The following is a 19,411-nucleotide window of genomic DNA, read 5'->3' on the forward strand; positions in this document are numbered from 1 at the left end:
CTATGTATGTACTGTTCCTAAATAAATTATTATTATTATTATTATTATTATTATTATTATTATTATTATTATTATTATTATTATTATCATTATTATTATTAGAACGTTTTGTGCCAGAGATGGGGAGAACAGGTTTGCTATCAGGGAGCTGAAATTGGTGATATTGTTGGCAACATGAATGATATTATGGCTGGAAATGGGAACAAACCCATGATTTGTATTAGTGCAGGTGGAAATGCTGTTGGACGAGTTAAGAGTGAGGAACTGATATTAAGGTTTAAGGGGGCATATCGAAAAATATCGTTATAAATTAAAATTGTTCAATTTGCTTATAAATTTTTTTATGAAATGGTTATAAAAAGGGCTGCAACTGGTCCAAGTTTCACCTTCACACCCTAAACAGAAAAGGAGAAAAAAAATACATAACGTATTATGCAACGAATGTTCAACATTCTCAAATAATCTCAGGGAACACATGTGTCAACTAAAATGTCTACTATGTGCTGTAGAATTACAAACTCTTGTAATAATTGTAATATGTATGTTCAATATATTTATATTTTTTTTTTTTTTTTTTATTATTATTTTTTTTTTTTTGCCAATTTTTTTTCTCGTTTGTTATCAAGGGATTTGCATGAAACTTGCACATCTTGCTTAATGGATGCCTATCTGCAAGGGTGCCAATTATGAACGAAATCTGTCGAAGTCAAGCTCAGCTACAGGTAGCCGAACTTGGATCTTTATTTTACTCTGGAAAGTAATTTACACCTTCAAATTACTTCAGAGCTTTCATTTATTAATCAATTTACATGCAAATTACACCTTATATGTAGCGTTTGTGCTTCTACAGACTCTAGTAGACATTTTAGTCCAAAGTCTATTTGTTGATTTTATAAAAATTTATAAATATCATATATTGCATATTTTTTTAGTAGGGTAACTTTGAAAAATTATATTATTGCACTAAACACTTTTTTGATAAAACTGATCACTAGAATCCTTTATTATGTGCTTAATTTAATATCTGAGTGTTATAGAAATGATTTTAGTTGACACATGTGTTCCCTGAAACTATTTGAAAATTCTTTGCATAATTCGTTGTTTATTTTTTTCTCCTTTTCTGTTTAGGGTGTGATGATGATACTTGGACCAGCTGCAGCCCTTTCTATAACCATTTCATAAAAAATTTATAAGCAAATTGAACCACTTTTAATTTTACACCGATATGCCCCCTTAAGACAGCCACAGAATTAGTTAGGAGCAAGGGAGGAATCCCGATCATATGTGGCATTCTTCCAAGAAAGGGAGTTGAAAGTAAGTGGTTGTCGAGGGTACTTAGTGTCAATTGCCGGCTGGATAGATATTGCAAATCAAATGCGTTGCTGCGAACTTGTTGGAACCAGTGGTTGGAGGCGTTTGTTTGGGTTTGGGTTTAAGCTATTAGTAGATAGTGGTATGGGAATTGATATGGAGGAAGGAGGTAATAAAAGTTTGTGTTTTTGGGAGAAACAGATTGGCAAAATGATCAGGGAAAGAGAAGGGCCTCGAAATAACAATTCACATAGGGTATATTCCACTAACAGTAGAAGTCTAAGAAACAAAATAAATGTTTTAAATGCTCTTGTCTGCACAGAAAAAAATGATATTATTTCACTTACCGAAACGTGAATGAATGTAGAAAATAGAGAACTATTAGCTGAATATCAAATAAATAGATTTAAACTATTTCACACAGATATATTAGACGAGGAGGGGGAGTAGCCATATGTTAGGGACAATTTGAAATGTAGTCTCAAAGAGGGAATCAAAACTGAGACACACACAGAAACTATTTGGATAGAATTAAACGAAAAAGCAAATAATCTTATAATAGGAGTTACTTATAGGCCACCCAATTTAGACAGAATGGAAGCAAAGCATCTATGGGATGAAATATCTGGAACATCTAGGTCTGACAGTATTTGTGTCATGGGTGACTTTAATTTTAGTGGAATAAACTGGATTAACAGAACAGGGAATAACGAAGCAGAAGATGTTATAGAATTAATTGACGATAGTTTTCTTATGCAACACATTAAGGGACCAACGCAGGAAAATAATATTTTAGATTCAGTGTTAACTAACAGGGAAACACAGATTAATGACATCGAAATTGGGAGTGTACTAGGAAACAGTGATCACATAGAAATCAGATTTAGCATAGAGTGGAATAGATCTGCAGGAGAACATTCTGTTAGAGTGCCTAATTTTCGTAAAGCTAATTTTAATATCCTAAGAAATTTTTTGGGTCAAATAGATTGGAAAGTCTTGGGCATAGGGGGTGGGCCGGTCTTGGAGCAAGACGTGAACCCAGCAATGTGTGATGTAAAAGAGGAATTCGATTCGGATTCAAAATATAACTCATTTACAAATATTCTAAGAGGAGCACAGGAACGTAGTATACCTTACAAATTGAATACATCAAATACAAATGACCCGCAATGGATAACAAAGGATCTGAAAAACCTTATAGGTAGAAAGAGAGCTTGGTACAAAAGGATTAAGAATGGGAAAGTCAGTTTAGAACAAGAATTCGCCCAACTGGTTAGAAATGTTAAAAAAGAGATAAGGAGAGCAAAAAGAAACTATGAAATTCGTATTAGCAGGCCAAGCAAAGGCAAATCCTAAAGTATTTTTCAGTTATACCGAACAAAGGTTAGGGAAAGGATAGTTCCATTAAAAACCGAGACAGGTCAGATAACGGATAATGACGAAGAGATGAGTAGTATTTTTAATAAATATTTTGTCTGTATTTACTAAAGAAGAACTTAACTCTATGCCTTCAGCCGAACAAGTCCATGTGGGTGGGGACGACGACAGGTTAACTAGTCTAACAGTTACCAGGGATGATATTATTAAACAAATAGAAAAACTTAAACCAAACAAATCCCCAGGGCCGGATGGAGTGTTTACCAGGGTGCTTAAAGAATGCAAAGAGGAGCTTTGCGAGCCATTGTATACCATATTTAATAAATCATTAGAGTCATGGAAGGTTGCTAATGTGGTACCAATTTTTTAAGGAAGGAGATACATCACTTGCATCAAACTATCGGCCAATTAGCCTAACGTCTATTGTGAGAAAGTTACTTGAATCGATAACTGCAAATACCATTCCTTTTCATCTTGAAAAACAAAAATTACTAAATGCGTAACAACATGGCTTTACAAATGGCCGTTCATGTTTAACAAATTTGCTATCATTTTATTCCAGCATAGTTAAGGCAGTTGATAGTGGTAAGGTCTGCGATGTTGTGTACCTTACTTTAGCAAAGCTTTAGATACAGTACCACATGAAAGATTGATTAAAAATATAGAGGCTCGGGGTATTGGGGGTGCTATACTAAGTTGGATTAGGGCATGGCTATACCAAAGGAAACAGAGAGTTAGTATAAATAGGGTTACGTCAGAGTGGGAAAATGTTGTAAGTGAAGTACCTCTAGGCTCTATCCTGGGACCTCTGTTGTTTATAATATATATAAATGATTTAGATTCAGGTTTGAGTAGCAACATTTGCAAATTTGCCGATGATACAAAAATCGGTAGGGAAAATAACACTGACGAAGACTCACTATCACTTCAAGTTGATCTAAATAGGTTTTGGAAATAATTAAAAGATTGGCAGATGCAGTTTAATGCTGATAAATGTAAAGTTTTAAGGCTAGGTAATGATGATAGAGTTACAAGATACGAGCTGGATGGTATTGAGATTGCGAAGTCGGATTGCGAAAGGAATCTGGGAGTTATGATTAGTAAGAATTTAAAACCAAAGGATCAATGCATGAATGTTCGTAATAAGGCAAATAGAACACTGGGATTTATTAATTGAAGCGTTAGTAACAAGACACCTGGTGTTGGCCAGACCACACACTAGAAGGTGAAGGGACGACGACGTTTCGGTTCGTCCTGGACCATTGTCAAGTCGATTGTGACTTGAGAATCGACTTGAAAATGGCCCAGGACGGACCGAAACGTCGTCGTCCCTTCACCTTCTAGTTTGTGATTTGGTCAACATTCTTCAGCCACGTTATTGTGACTCATCGCCTGCTGATGAGTCACATCGTGACTCGTCAGCAGGCGATGAGTCACGATGGTGACTATTGCGAGTCAATAGCAGGTGACTATTGTGACTCATCGTGTTGTTCTTCAGCTATATCTTGCTATGGTTAGGCCCCATTTAGATTATGCAGTTCAGTTTTGGTCACCGTACTACAGAATGGATATAAATTCACTTGAACGTGTCCAGTGTAGGATGACAAAGTTAATTCCCCAAATTAGAAATCTTTCATATGAAGAAAAATTAACAAAGCTTAAATTGCATTCACTGGAAAGGCGAAGAATTAGGCGTGACATGATAGAGGTTTACAAGTGGATGAATGGTCATAACATAGGGGATATTAATCGGGTATTAAAAGTATCAATATAAGACAGAACACGAAACAATGCATATAATTTGGATAAGTTTAGATTTAGGAAAGACTTGGGTAAATACTGGTTCTGTAACAGCGCTGTTGATTAGTGGAACCAATTACCGTGTAACGTGGTGGAGGTGGGGTTCCTCAATTATTTGAAGGGTGAGCTCTACATGTATATGAGTGGGATTGGGTGGTTATAGATAGGAGCTGCCTCGTATGGGCCAAAAGGCCTTCTGTAGTTACCTTTGTTCTTATGTTCTTATGTTCTTATGTTCTTTTATATCAACATAAGAACAAACGTAACTGCAGAAGACCTATTGGCCCATACGAGTCAGCTCCTATTTATAACCATCCAATCCCCCTCATATACGTGTCTAACCCACGTTTGAAACAATCGAGGGACCCCAACTCCACCACGTTCGTAACGTGGTAAACATAATCAGGGGCATTACGATATCTGATACCACATATTCAGATCATACGTTCATTGAAGTGCAAACTACCATAAATTCTCAGAATAGACCTAAAACGTTGATCAAGCGAGAAGGGTTATTCAGTAAATTCAATTTGAATAATAAAAGGATAGACTGGGGAAAATAAACAGGGAACTTATTCCGTGGGAGACTGTTCTAAGTAATACTTGTCCTACAGATGAATTGAAAAACTGACTTCGGAAGCGTATCAAGTCTGTCTGAACCATGTTCCTTTGAGGAAAGTCAGAAAAAGGTCCAACGTAGAAAGAAAACGCAGACGACACTATGAAAGAAGGAAAACAATAACGGAAATGCTTAAGAAGACACGACTTTCCCGTCAAAGAAGGAATAATTTAAATAGGGAGATTGAAGAAGTCGAACGGAAATTTAAACACTCATATCAAACTGAAGAAAGGCAGTTAGAATAGAAAGCAATTTAGGATATAAAGAAAAATCCAAAATACTTATTCACATATGCGAAATCAAAAGAAAAAACCACCGCCAGTATTGGACCTATTCGTTCGAGTGAAGGTTCATACACGGAGGATGACAAAGAAATTAGTGAAATCCTAAAAAAACAGTATGAGGACATGTTTAGCACTCCAATAAACAACATGAAGGTGGAAGAGCCAGACAATTTCTTTATGCGTGATATCCAAACCCCTGTAAATATAACTGATATCAACACGAGCGTACTAGATTTTGAAAGAGAAATTGAAAACATGCCCATGCACTCAGCTCTTGGTCCAGATTCATGGAATTCAACATTTTTAAAGAAATGCAAGGTGCCAGTAGCAAAAGTACTCAGTATAGTGTGGAGGAAGAGCTTGGACACGGGGGAAGATACCAGATGCACTTAAAGTAGCAGGCATAGCCCCTCTACACAAGGGAGGGAGCAAAGTATTGGCAAAGAATTATTGGCCAGTTGCACTAACGTCCCAAATAATTAAAGTATTTGAGAGAGTGATTAGGAGTCAGGTGACCAATTTCATGGGAGACCAATGACCTTCACAACCCAGGCCAACATGGATTTCGAGCGGCAAGATCGTGCCTCTTACAACTACTTGATCACTACGACAAAGTCACTGAGGCATTAGAAGAAGAACGGAATGCTGATGTGGTATACACAGACTTCGCAAAGACTTTCGATAAATGTGACCATGGAGTCATAGAACACAAAATGAGATCAATGGCAATAACTGGTAAAGTAGGACGCTGGATACTCGGTTTTCTGTCAAACAGGACTCAACGAGTAACAGTCAATCATATAAAATCGAGTCCAAGCGCAGTTAAAAGCTCTGTACATCAGGGTACAGTCCTTGCACCGCTGCTTTTTCCTTATTCTCATATCAGATATAGACAAAAATACAGGTCACAGCTTTGTATCATAATTTGCAGATGACACAAAAATCAGCATGAAAATTACCTCGGCTGAAGACATTTAAAAATTTCAAGCAGATATTAATAAAGTTTTCGACTGGGCAACAGAAAATAGCATGATGTTTAACAATGATAAATTTCAGGTACGGTAAAAATGAGGACCTTAAACATAATACAGGGTACAAAACACAATCAATGTACCCATAGCAGGAAAGCAGCATGTAAAGGATTTGGGAATAATGATTTCTGACGACCTAACGTTTGGGGAGCATAACCAAGCCAATATTGCGTCAGCCAGAAAAATGATCGGATGGATTACGGGAACTTTCAAATCCAGGGATCCCATCACAATGGTTGTAATATACAAATCACTTGTTATGTCTCGCCTTGAGTATTGCTCAATACTCACTTCCCCCTTCAGAGCAGGCGAGATTGCTGAAATAGAGGGAATACAGAGACCATATACGGCATACACAGAAGAAATAAAGCACTTAAATTAATGGGATCGTCTCAAAGCTCTCCAAATGTACTCACTAGAAAGAAGACGAGTGAGATATCAAGTAATATATACGTGGAAGATACTGGAGGGCCAAGTACCAAATCTACACAGTACAATAACAACATACTGGAGTGATCGATATGGAAGAAAATGCAGAATAGAACCAGTGAAGAGCAGGGGTACCATAGGCACAATCAGAGAACACTGTATAAACATCAGAGGTCCATGGTTCACGTCCTCCCAGCGAGCATAAGAAATATTGCCGCAACAACCGTGGATATCTCCAAGAGAAAACTAAATAATTTTCTCCAAGGAGTGCCGGACCAACCGGGCTGTGGTGGATATGTGGGCCTGCGGGCCACTGCAAGCAACAGCCTGGTGGACCAAATTCTCACAAGTCAAGCTTGGCCTCGGGTCGGGCTTGGGAAGTAGAAGAACTGCCAGAACCCCATCAACCAGGTATCCCCACACTGAAGACTGATAACCCAAATGGACTCTTCATGGATGTGATACCAACATCAAATCATATACCACATGTCATCCTATCCCTACTGGATTTTGAAGACGCCATAGCCAGTATGCCTATTGTTCTGCCCTGAGGGGGCTGGGAACTTTGGGACTTAAACCTCCAAAAGAGAGCTCTGGTTGTTGCACTAGACTGTTACTTGCGTACAGGCGGACAACGTCCCCAACCACTCTTTGACGGAACAAACAACCAACCTCGACAGCCACACTCCCGCTACCGTCGATCGACCAGCAATGGACACTGGAGTGCTTGTAATTTACCTAGGAGATTACCCTGTATACCTCTTGATCTTGGAGAGGGGTTCAGCATCACATATTTAGGGGTGCTGCTCCAATATTGGTCTCGTCTTGTGTATACACCCTACTCGAGCCAACGTGTCTCCCCACTCTTTCCTTGTTTGGAGTGATCTCCTAAATCCCCCTTTCGTGAATAAATATCTTCTGCCACCCTGTCCGCAGCCATGACCTCTCTCTTTCCCGCTTTCTGGGAAACCTCACCAGGACAAGAGGAAAAGTTAGCTAATATATACATTTAATATACAAAGAAAACGTACATAATACATGACATATAAAATAGAATATTATCATTCAGCACTCTAACCTGCTACGACCCGGTAGCATTCCAATATCTTTTCATGGCTTCACCCACTGTCCATATCAAGTGGCTGCTCAACTCTTGTCTTACCACTTTCTACTCTCTCACTAAATGGGGCCAAAATCCTGTCACGACAATTCTGTATCCTCAGTCCTAAAAGTATATGAAACTCAGCTCGGGCTGAAAAACCAGAAACGTCTTCATAAGTATCCCTCAACAAAAGAAGAAATCAATCTCTCACCTTACACTACGTCTTACATGCCAATAAGCATTCAAGCACTGCCCTTATACAATCATGTGTGTCCACCAGGAACCTCTGCTCTGCTCCTAGAGATTCACTACTAATATATATATAGACTACACCACCAGTCTCCGTGGTGTAATGGTAAGACACTCGCCTGGTGTTCCACGAGCGCTTTATTCTGGCGTTCGTATCCTGGCAGGGGAGGCTTTCCTTAACTGTAGTCTCTGTTAAACTCAACAGTAAAATGGGTATTTGGTTGTAAAAACGATTCTTCGAGGGGGTCGTATTCCAGGGACCATAGGATTAAGTAAGAACTTTCCCGAAACGCTATGTGTACTAGTGGCTGTACAAGAATGTAAGAACTCTTGTATATATCTAAAAAAAATATATAACTCTAGGTCCTCCAAAATATCAGGAATTCACTTCTATAGTTCTCCCAATCTGCTGCACAACAAAGTGCTAATCCAACATCAGTGATGCTTCACTACTGATTCCACAGAAACATGTGTAGCTCCTCTACACTGATTGAAATCAACTCCTCACTATGATGTTCTGCTCTACCACAGAGTACAGCATACACTTTTTCTCCAACCTCGAAGTTCCTCCATCAACTTCTTCTCTAGCCGCGAAGTTTCTCCATGAACTCCTTCCCAAACAAATCTGCAATTCCATTACCATGCCAATAAAAATTTTCACATAACAAACCATAATTAAATGTTTTCACATAAAATAAACTCCTCCATCCGAAATCCTTATGCCGGCTCTACGGCTCCGTCGATGTGGGTCTTTACCCATCCTGGGCGGGTCCACCTGGGAACATGTCTCAACACGTTACTGGCTTTCCCATTCACTTTCAGTCAGCCACTGACCTCCATCGAGGGCGAACGTACCACCACTTCCTCTAGCATGTCTTCCCAACTTCAACTACTTATTTTAGCTAACTGTCTTAATAAAATATCTATTCTACATATTCACTATGATCGTTTGGCACGTGATCAAACATTAGTATCTAATCTAACAAACGATTAAACAGGCTTACCACCGAGATCTCTGACGTGAGGACGCTCACTCACTGGAGCTCAAACATGGTGCTCACATAGGCCGCCCACAAAAATGCTTCAGGACTGCTTCACAAGGCTTCCTTCAGTCCACGATTTGAGTTCACAACTTCGCCTGGCATGCTCCACAACAGAAATGCCTGCTTACTTCCTTCCTCTTAAAGGCACAACAATTAAAGTTTCATCAAGGCACGACTAACACTCATTTCCAGGCAGCCTCTGCTAGAACCCAGCACAGAGAAATGGTGTACTATGTCCCCAACAACCTCCTCACACTTGAAGACAAGTAGTCTTCAATCCAGCACTAACTCAGGGAACTATATTCTTCCTTATTACGGGAGAACTAACGAAGTACAACGACCTCTGACGACAGTTGTGACTCAAGAGAGGTCAAGGCCTCCTGCTAGCCTCACTTCACATCCCCAAATTATCGACATCTCATTTTATGTTAACTATTACCAACACCCATCCTCTGCTTGTATCCGTAGGTCACTCATTGACGTTTCTCAATTATTTAATATATACATTCATCTGACCTCTCAATAAGGTCCAGAAGGCAGAATAACTATCAGAAAGGTAGATATGTTCCACCCAGGCTATAGTGGTCATAACACAATGCATTCTGCACCAGGCCCTAATTCTTGGAACTCCATGTTCATCAAGAAATGGACAAAACACTATCGCAGGCCCTTCTTATTCCTTGGAGACAGAGCCTAGATACTGGCGTTATCCCCTGACATACTAAAAACAGCTGAGCTAGCACCTCTCCATAAAGGAGGAAATAGGGGTAAGGCAAAAAATTACAGACCGATAGCACTAACATCACACATCATAAAAATCTTTGAAAAAGTGCTAAAAATTAAGATCACAAAATACATGGAATCACAGCATCTCCATAACTCTGGACAACATGGTTTCACAATTTTGCGCTCTTGCCTATCACAGTTGCCGGACCACTATGACATGGTCTTAGATGCCATGAAAGACAAGCAAAACACTGATGTAATTTACACAGATTTCGCCAAAGCCTGCGACAAGCGTGACCATGGTGTTCTTGCACAGAAAATGCGTTCAAAAAGAATTTCGGAAAAAATAGGCAGATGATTCTACAATTTTCTGACTAATAAAGCCCAGAGTGTAACAGTCAACAAAATAAAATCTGAACCATCAGCCATGAAAAGTTCAGTCTCCCAGGGTACTGTGATTGCTCCAGTTCTCTTTCTTATTCTCATATCAGACATAGACAAGGACACAAACTATAGTACCGGATGATCCTTTGCAGATGAACTAGGATTTTTATGAGAGTAGACAACATAGAGGACACAGCAAACATTCAATCAGATGTAAAACAGCTATTTCAATAGGCAACAGAAAATAATTTGGTAGTTAATGAAGATATGTTCCAACCCCTGCACTGCAAAAAAATTAAAATTTAAAAACGAAAATCACACACAAAACGCAGTCAAATCATTCCAAAGAACGAAAAAGTAATGTAAAGGATTTAGGTGTACTCATGGCAAAAGAAGGTACCTTTAAAGAACACAATAAAGTAGCCGTCACATCTGCAAGAAAAATGACAGATTGCATAACAATAACCTTTCAAACATGAAATGCAATATAAATGATACATTTCAAGACGCTAGTGCTCTCTAGAGTGGAATATTGTTGTGCATTGACAGCCCTTTCAAAGCTGGAGAAATTGCTGACCTAGAGAGTGTGCAGAGTGTGCCTTTACTGCTAGAATCCATTCAGTAAATCTTCTAAACTATTGGGACAGACTAAAATGCCTAAATCTGTATTCTCTAGTGTGCAGATACATAATAATTTACACGTGGAAAATATAAGAGAGAGGCTGATCCCAAATCTGCACACACAGAAATTACACCACATGAGACCAGAAGGCATGGCAGGATGTGCAGAATACCCCTGTTGAAAAGCAGAGGTACAATAGGTACTCTGAGAGAAAACTCCATCATCATCAGAGGCCCGAGACTATTCACCACGCTTCTACTACACATAAGGGGCCTAACTGGCCGACCCCTCACAGTGTTCAAGAGAGAACTCGATGAACACCTCTTAAGGATACCTGATCAACCAAGCTTTGATACATATACTAGGCGGCGAACAGCCGCGTCCAAAAACCTGGTTGACCAGTCCAGTAACTAAGGTACCTGGTCGGGGATCAGGCCGCGGGGACGTTGAGCCCCGAAATCATCGAAGGGTAACCGCAAGGTATGGGAACTGAGAGCTGGGTATAATGAATAGTGTAGAACCCAAAAACTAGAGTTTAACAAAGATCTCTGGCTCAAGTGTTTCTGTATGTAATTTCGTGGACATTGTATGATAAGTGCCGAAATGGAGCCAAGTCCAAGAACAGGATCCTAATGGCAGACTCCAGCCCAAGTATGATACTTTTAAATCTAATAGAAATTGAATGACACTTGCTGAAATAACACACTATGAACACAGTCCCATAGTTATCGGGGCAAGAAGTAGCTCTTAGAGTTGGAATCAAAGTGTGATGGCTTTTAATCTCGTGGAAATTAGACAACAGGCGTCAATACGAAAAATCGTGAACGGAGTCGTGTTAGTAGAGCCAGGCCCAGGAACTAAATTAAAATGCTGGACTCTGATTCAGGTTTATCAGTTTTAATCTTCTTGGTAATCGGACAGCAGGCGCCGAAACGGCTGACCGTAAACTTGGTCCAAGATCTTCCGTGGTTAGAAATGGGTTCAAGAACTCGGACCTGCCCTCCAGAACCTCCTTAAAGGATCCGGCTCTTGAGTGGGTAGCGGCAGATATGGGTTTGGGGGTTACAATTTCCATCCCGACGAGGCTAGGCAGGACACAGTGTAGATACTGTTCTGTCTTCGGAGCCTACAGTGGTCATGCCACCCTCGGCTGTAAGACTACCGTATGTATACTGCGGGCAAGTAATTAGCATCATTGCTCACAGACACAGTACACACAATTATTAGAGGACTAGTCAGTAGAACCGGTGAAGTCTGTGGCTGTGCAATATCGTTCGAACACTTTGCCTGTGAAAGAGTACACAAAGGTGTACCTTATGGTGTATAGTTATCCCTAGGTAGGTTATTCACATATGGGTTAGACACTGAACCCAAGGGTACCACAATTTGTACCCCTGACTCCTTAAAATAACCTATCCTGAGCAGAATCCTGACTCTTTACACTTTCCTGTACTGTTTCCTTACACTGACCAGTCCTGTTTCCTTTCACTGTCCTATCCTGAGTATAACCCTGATTACACAAGCGTGTTGTAGCGCTAGACTCAGCTTGCTCCTGACTACTGTAGCTTTAAGTAGCACTAATTCCAGCACCATTCTGACTCCCTAAGCATACAGTTGTGCATGTTTAAGATGGAACCCAATAGAACCCCTGACTCCAGGTACGTTCATGACGATACAGAAATAGATAAAGAGTCATTGCCCCAGACAGCCGGCTGCGTGAAAGGTGGAATGTGAGTGCTGAAGCTCAACTTCTGCAGACACCAGTGTTAGTAAAAAACAGACCGTCAATGGCATCAAATCTACTACTTATAGGAAACAAATAAACTGAACCCAACCATGGCTGATAGAAAACAGAGGCTCAGTATTAATGGAGTAAAGTCAGCGTGAATGGATGTTAATAGTAGTGTGACGCCGAGCTCTCTACTGGCCAGTGTTACCCTTTTGGATATTTTACATGTAGACGTTGATGATTTTAGTTACTTCTAGATGCCAGAAAATGCTATTCAGATGTTAGATGGAAATCTATTTGTAAAGAATTTGACCAAATTTGTTCTGAGCATGCTGTCGTACGTTTTTTTTCTCTGTCGATCTTTTTTTTCTGTATAAAGTAATTAGCATCATTGTTCACAGACACAGTACACACAATTATTAGAGGACTACTCAGTAGAACTGGGGAGGTCTTTGGCTGTGCAATAGTCAGAGTTTTGAGTAAAGGCAGACAATGAGTGTGTTTTATATAAACTGATAATAGTGCTAAGTTGTCATAGTTTATTGTATTGTATCTTATTAACATATATAAAGTTTTATAACCCCCTTTACCTCTATAACCCTTTACAAAAATGCCAAAAGTTAAGCAGTACGATTAAAAATTTAGAGAGGAGTGATTGTAAGACCAACTTCTCAAGGACTGTATAATGGGTGTTCCAAGCGATGATACAAGATCACTCTGTAAGTGCGGCAAAACAGAGTTAAAAGGAAAATATCAAGATTTGAAAACTCATGATCAGTGTAAGAAAAATCAATGCAACTCCTTTCAAGAAGTATACACATCTTACCTCAATGTTTACACCTGCTTAACATAAATCATTAAAATTGGAATGAATTATTACTGTGAACTTATGTTGTCACTCTGCTTTAAAGAACTTTGACCGTCGAGTTAATCTGTGCAAGAAGAATCTTGATGGCAGTAATATTGTGTCAAATTTGCAGATGCATATCATAACAAAATGTTTAGTGTAACCATTTTGAGCAGGAGTTTATTAATGATATAAGTACAGTTTGTTGTTAGATAAGTCTAATTACTTTTAAGTTAGGAATTCATGAGAGTGTCCATTATCTAGAGCAGTACAAATTCTTATAAAGTTGTGTCAACATATTTTGAACTGGTTCTGATTGAAAAATGTAATGCTGAGAGTATTGTAGAGGGGGTTAGACTATTATTATCGAATAGAAAGTTGGACTTGAAGAACCTTGTTGGAATAATAACAGATAATGCGAGTATATGATTGGAGTTAATTGTGGAGTTTATGGAAGATTAAAAGAGGAAGTTCCATCACTCACTTTAATAAGATGTGGAGCCACTCCATACAATTGGCAGTCTTTGACACTTCCTCTAATGTCTACCTAGAAATTTGGAGTTTCTCACTGCAATAACCTATAAATGGGTTTCTCATTGCAGTAACTCATAAATGGTTCTCTCTCTCCTCTGTTAGACAAGTCCACTAAAAAAAATGCTAACTCTAAAACAAGGTGGTTATCTACTCAACCAGCTGTGGGCCGAATATCTGAACAAGGGTAAGAATAGAAGGCTCATTTTATGACATGGAGAGAAAGTGAGAGATGTTACACAGCTGAAATTATTTTTGACATGAATTCCGATGGAAAAAATCTTACATTTCTGCTTTTTATGCAACTCATAATTAGTGATGTACAAAGAATTAACAAGTTGCTTGGTGATCTCCTTTTGCTTGTTAGATTAATTGGAAAGAAAGTTGTGCTTCCTACCTACAATGTTGACCTGCAATATTAATGAATATTTGAACCCAAAGCCATACCTACGCTGCCTATTTTAAACAAAAGTAGAAGAATTAAGAACCAATAAACTTGGTTAATACAACAACGCTAGAGAATATTTTGAGACACCGATGTCAAAGTTTTCTCTTATGTTAGTTTCAACAGTTGAAGCAAAGGCCGCCTGATAATATAAAAGTTTTGAATAACATCCCTTTATTCTCAGCAAATATGTTGCAGCCAAGCAGACATCTCTTCTATGTGTGAAGTCATGAAGTGCTAAGGAGTTTCACAAGAAACAACAGCTAAGGCTTAATAACAATTAAAAACAATATATTTCGTTGATTGGAAAAATGAAACAGATACAGACTCCTTCTGGAAAGAGGTTTTCAAATTTAAAGATACCGCTGATTCAAATTAATTTGAAGATATTAGCAAATGTGCTGCCATCTCTGAATAATATTACGATATTCAAATGCTGAAATAGAAAGAGTATTCAGCAGAAAAACTACATTAAATCCAAGCTGAGAAATCAAATTAAATTAGAACTGCTTAATGCCACTTTGATGGTCAAGTTTAGCTTATCGAGATTAGATAAATGTTGCCACTCTTACGAACTTCCATCCAAAGCGTTGAATGACATCCGAACAATCAATGCATAAAAAAGATCGTGAAGTTTCTTCTCAACCAGACCCATCTTGTGCTGATAATGAAGTTGAAGACGATGTTTTTTTTGTTTTGATTAATGTATAAATATCAAAGTAGCATTATTAGTCATTAATATTTCATGATATTTCAGTTATTATTTATGGTCATAAACGGTGCTGGATTATTAGTATTATGTAATGTATTTTTTTAATAAATTTTAAATGTATATCTGAAGAATACAGATGTTTCTCATGACGTTTCTGGATGTAAAACCGAAAATTTAGTTGGTAGCCCTGTACTGGACCCACTGCTTTTCACAGTTTAAATCGAAATCCTTGATGCCGGAGTGACCAGTTATATTAGCATGTTTGCACATGACACAAAGACAGTGCATGAAACGAACACCTAAATAACCTGAAGAACTCCAAAAATATTTAAACTAGCTGCAGTAATGTATCAGTGCGCAAGATTAACAAAGAGGATGCTGGGATTTATAATTCACAACATCAGCAACAGAATCATGAATATCGTGCCTGAACTACTGTGTATTTATCGCATGTAAGGGATACGCTGCACAGTCCCGCTCGCTTTACTAAAGTACAGACAGACTCTCTAGTGAATGATTAAAATCTCTCAATCTGCTCTCTCTTAAGATCTAGGATATAACCGACCTTTTCAGGTGAATTAGGGGCAATATTAAGGGAGATACAAGCAAGGTTTCGATACTATTGAAACAGGTTAGCGTCCGCAACCATGGGTACAAGCGAGAGAAACTTCACCTTAGCAAGGATACAGAGCAGTACTGGAATGGAAATAGGGTTCTTGAAGTGTGTGGAATGAGCTACAATTAATGTTATTTAACTAAACCAATCAATGCTTCCTAATTCTTGTGTTATTAAAATCAGCATCAGAAAACATCAGGCTGCTGTTTTCATACAACTAGACTACTCACTGTGAGACGTGTGTTGACGACGGCGGCTGGAGAAGACTGAGGCCAAAGTGTATGTAACACTTACAATTAATTATATTGCTCTCCATGCACACGCCCCGTTGATACTCTCATGGGCGGGACACAAATATTGCCTGACTCAATTTCAATAGTTTAACAAATTAATTGACTAAACTTCAAAGTGTCTCTGATCAAAACAATTGCTTTTTAACACATTAATAAAACATAAGCAATAAAGAGAAAACTCGTGCTGGAATTATTGATATACCACTTTAGCTTGAATTTAATAACACACACACATACACACATACACACACACACAACTCAGCCCTCCTATACATCCCCCCTGCCTCAGCCTCCCAAAACCCCCCTGTCCCTTCCACATTTGCACCTCCACAACGATTCCCCTGCCCCTGCTACATCACACTTGTCAGCGACCCCAGTGGGTCAAGCCATGCCCTCCCCAAACCCACCTTCCCATCCCCCCTCCCCAAATACCCCTTCCTACTCCCCTGCCCCTTCTACCCCATTGACTTCAATTCCATCTACTCCATCCCAGCTTCCACTGCACCCCTCTTCCACTCACCCCCAAACCCCACCCAACCCTCACCCCTCCTATGCACCTCCAGCCCACATTTAACCCCCTCACCTTGTGACCCCCTAACACCTTCCCCCATCTCCCTCTTCCCCTCTTCTACCCCAAAACCCCCACCTACCCCCGATTCCCCCCTAACTAATATACCCTCTCTTCCACTCCCAGCACCCATGCTCCATTCTCATCTCAGCTCTCCGCCCTCAGTATCCCTCTTCCCCCCAACCTCTCAACCTCTATCTGACTCTCAGTCTCACTCTATTTCTCAACCCCCCTATGCTATTCAGACCCCTAACTTTCAGACCCATTATGCCCTTCCTACCCCCCTAGATGCCCAGACCCCATTCGCCTACCAGGCACTCCCAGGCACCCCCTTAGCACCCCCCCACTCACCCCCACAGCCCCCACTTGCCCCCCAGACACCCCCCAGTTCCCCCCAGACCCCTGGTGAAAGGGGGAACTCTGACACCCGAGTTTCCAAGAAGAGTCTCAAGGTTTGGTACACCAATGCTGATGGGGTAGCCAATAAAGCAGAAGAGATAAAAGAAAGAGTTAGTGAGGCAGACCCAGACATAGTGGCAATAGTGGAAACTAAAATAAATGGCATGATCTCGGATGCAATCTTTCCAGAGGGGTACCAGGTGATAAGAAAAGAAAGGACACAGAGACAGGGAGGAGGAGTGGCAGTACTAATAAAGCGGAAATGGAAGTTTGATGAGCTGGAAAATACGGGTACCAATGAAAGCACAAGCTTCATACATGGAACTCTGACAGTGGATGGGAAGAAGATTGTAATCTTGATACTCTACAATCCCCCACCAAACAGTAGAAGGCCCAGGCAGGAGTACGAGGACAGCAACAAGACATGTATGGATGAACTGCAGAGGGCAGCAACTTTAGCGCATAGAATGAGAGCGAAGCTGCTGGTCATGGGGGACCTAAATCACGGAGAGATAGATTGGGAAACGAGGAATCCCCATGGCGGGGAGGAGACCTGGGGAGCGAAGCTGGTAGACGTTATTGACAGGAATTTCCTAACACAGCATGTGAAAGAAGATACTAGGGAAAGAGGAGGGGATACGCCCAGCCTATTAGATCTCATTATCACTCAGAATGTAGAAGACATCGAGCAGTTGGAACATGAAATACCACTAGGAGCTAGTGACCATTGTGTCCTAGTCTTTGACTACATGATGGAGCTTAAAATTGTGACCAAAGGACAAGAGGTCCGGGAAAGGAGACTTGATTACAGAAAAGGGGACTACAGAAGGATAAGGGACTACCTGGGAGAAGTGCAGTGGGAGGAAGAACTTAGAGGAAAAACAGTGCAAGGTATGATGAACCAAGTCATATTGAAATGCAAGGAGGCTGAAGATAGATTTATTCCAACAATAAAGGAAAAAAGCAGGAGGGAATATAATAACCCATGGTTTAATAGACAGTGTCAGGAAGCAAAGGTGAGAAGCAGGAGGGAGTGGAGGAAGTACAGAAGACAAAGGACAGAGGACAACAGGATTAGATGTAACAGAGCTAGGAATGATTACATTAACATAAGACGAGTGTCGGAAAGAAATTATGAGAACGATATTGCAGTCAAAGCGAAAAAGCAACCAAAATTACTACATAGCCATATAAGAAGGAAGATGTCGGTAAATGACCAAGTGACAAGACTGAGGAAAACAGAAGGGGCATATACAGAAAGCGACAAGGAAATCTGCGAGGTACTGAATGCAAAATTCCATGGAGTGTTCACAACCGAGCCTGAGCAGCTCCCATTGTTAGAAGAGATTACCCAAGATGAAAGACTATCAGATATAGAGGTGACAGCAGAGGATGTAATGAAACAGTTGACAACACTGGATGCAAATAAAGCTGTTGGACCAGACAAAGTATCACCGTGGATACTTAAAGAGGCAGCGCAGGCTCTCAGCGTGCCTCTGGCAATGATCTTTAATGAGTCACTTATGTCGGGAGAATTGCCCAGTTGCTGGAAGGAGGCAAATGTCGTACCGATTTTCAAAAAGGGTGATAGGGAGGAGGCACTTAACTACAGACCCGTATCACTGACAAGCATCCCCTGCAAAATACTTGAAAGAATAATTAGGCTAAGACTTGTTGAGCACCTGGAGAGCATTGGGTTTGTAAACAAGCACCAACATGGGTTCTGGACAGGGAAATCATGCCTAACAAACCTTTTAGAATTCTATGATAAAGTAACAAGGATAAGGCAGGACAGAGAAGGCTGGGCAGACTGCATATTTCTTGACTGCCAAAAGGCCTTTGATACAGTACCGCACATGAGACTGCTATACAAACTTGAGAGGCAGGCAGGAGTAAGCGGAAAGGCCCTAGTATGGGTGAAGAACTACCTAACAGGAAGGAGCCAGAGGGTAATGGTAAGGGGCGAGAAGTCGGACTGGCGAACAGTAACAAGTGGAGTACCTCAAGGATCGGTGCTGGGACCAATCCTCTTTCTAATTTACGTAAATGATATGTTTACAGGAGTGGAATCATACATGTCAATGTTTGCAGATGACGCAAAATTAATGAGAAGAGTTGTGACAGACGAGGATTGTAGGATCCTCCAAGAGGACTTAAACAGGCTGCAGAGATGGTCAGGGAAATGGCTACTGGAGTTTAACACCAGTAAATGTAAAGTTATGGAAATGGGATCAGGTGACAGGAGACCAAAGGGACAGTACACAATGAAGGGGAACAGCCTACCTGTAACGATT

General features: G+C 40.1%; 1 protein-coding gene across 4 annotated transcripts in view; it reads right to left on the reverse strand.

Moving 5' to 3' along the window:
• The window catches only part of LOC123765234 (UDP-glycosyltransferase UGT5), a 193,929-nt gene that overhangs the window by 144,576 nt on the left and 29,942 nt on the right, over positions 1-19,411 (reverse strand). The window lies entirely within an intron of this gene.

The sequence above is a fragment of the Procambarus clarkii genome, chromosome 33 (assembly GCF_040958095.1).
Source record: "Procambarus clarkii isolate CNS0578487 chromosome 33, FALCON_Pclarkii_2.0, whole genome shotgun sequence".
NCBI classification, from domain to species: Eukaryota; Metazoa; Arthropoda; class Malacostraca; order Decapoda; family Cambaridae; genus Procambarus; species Procambarus clarkii.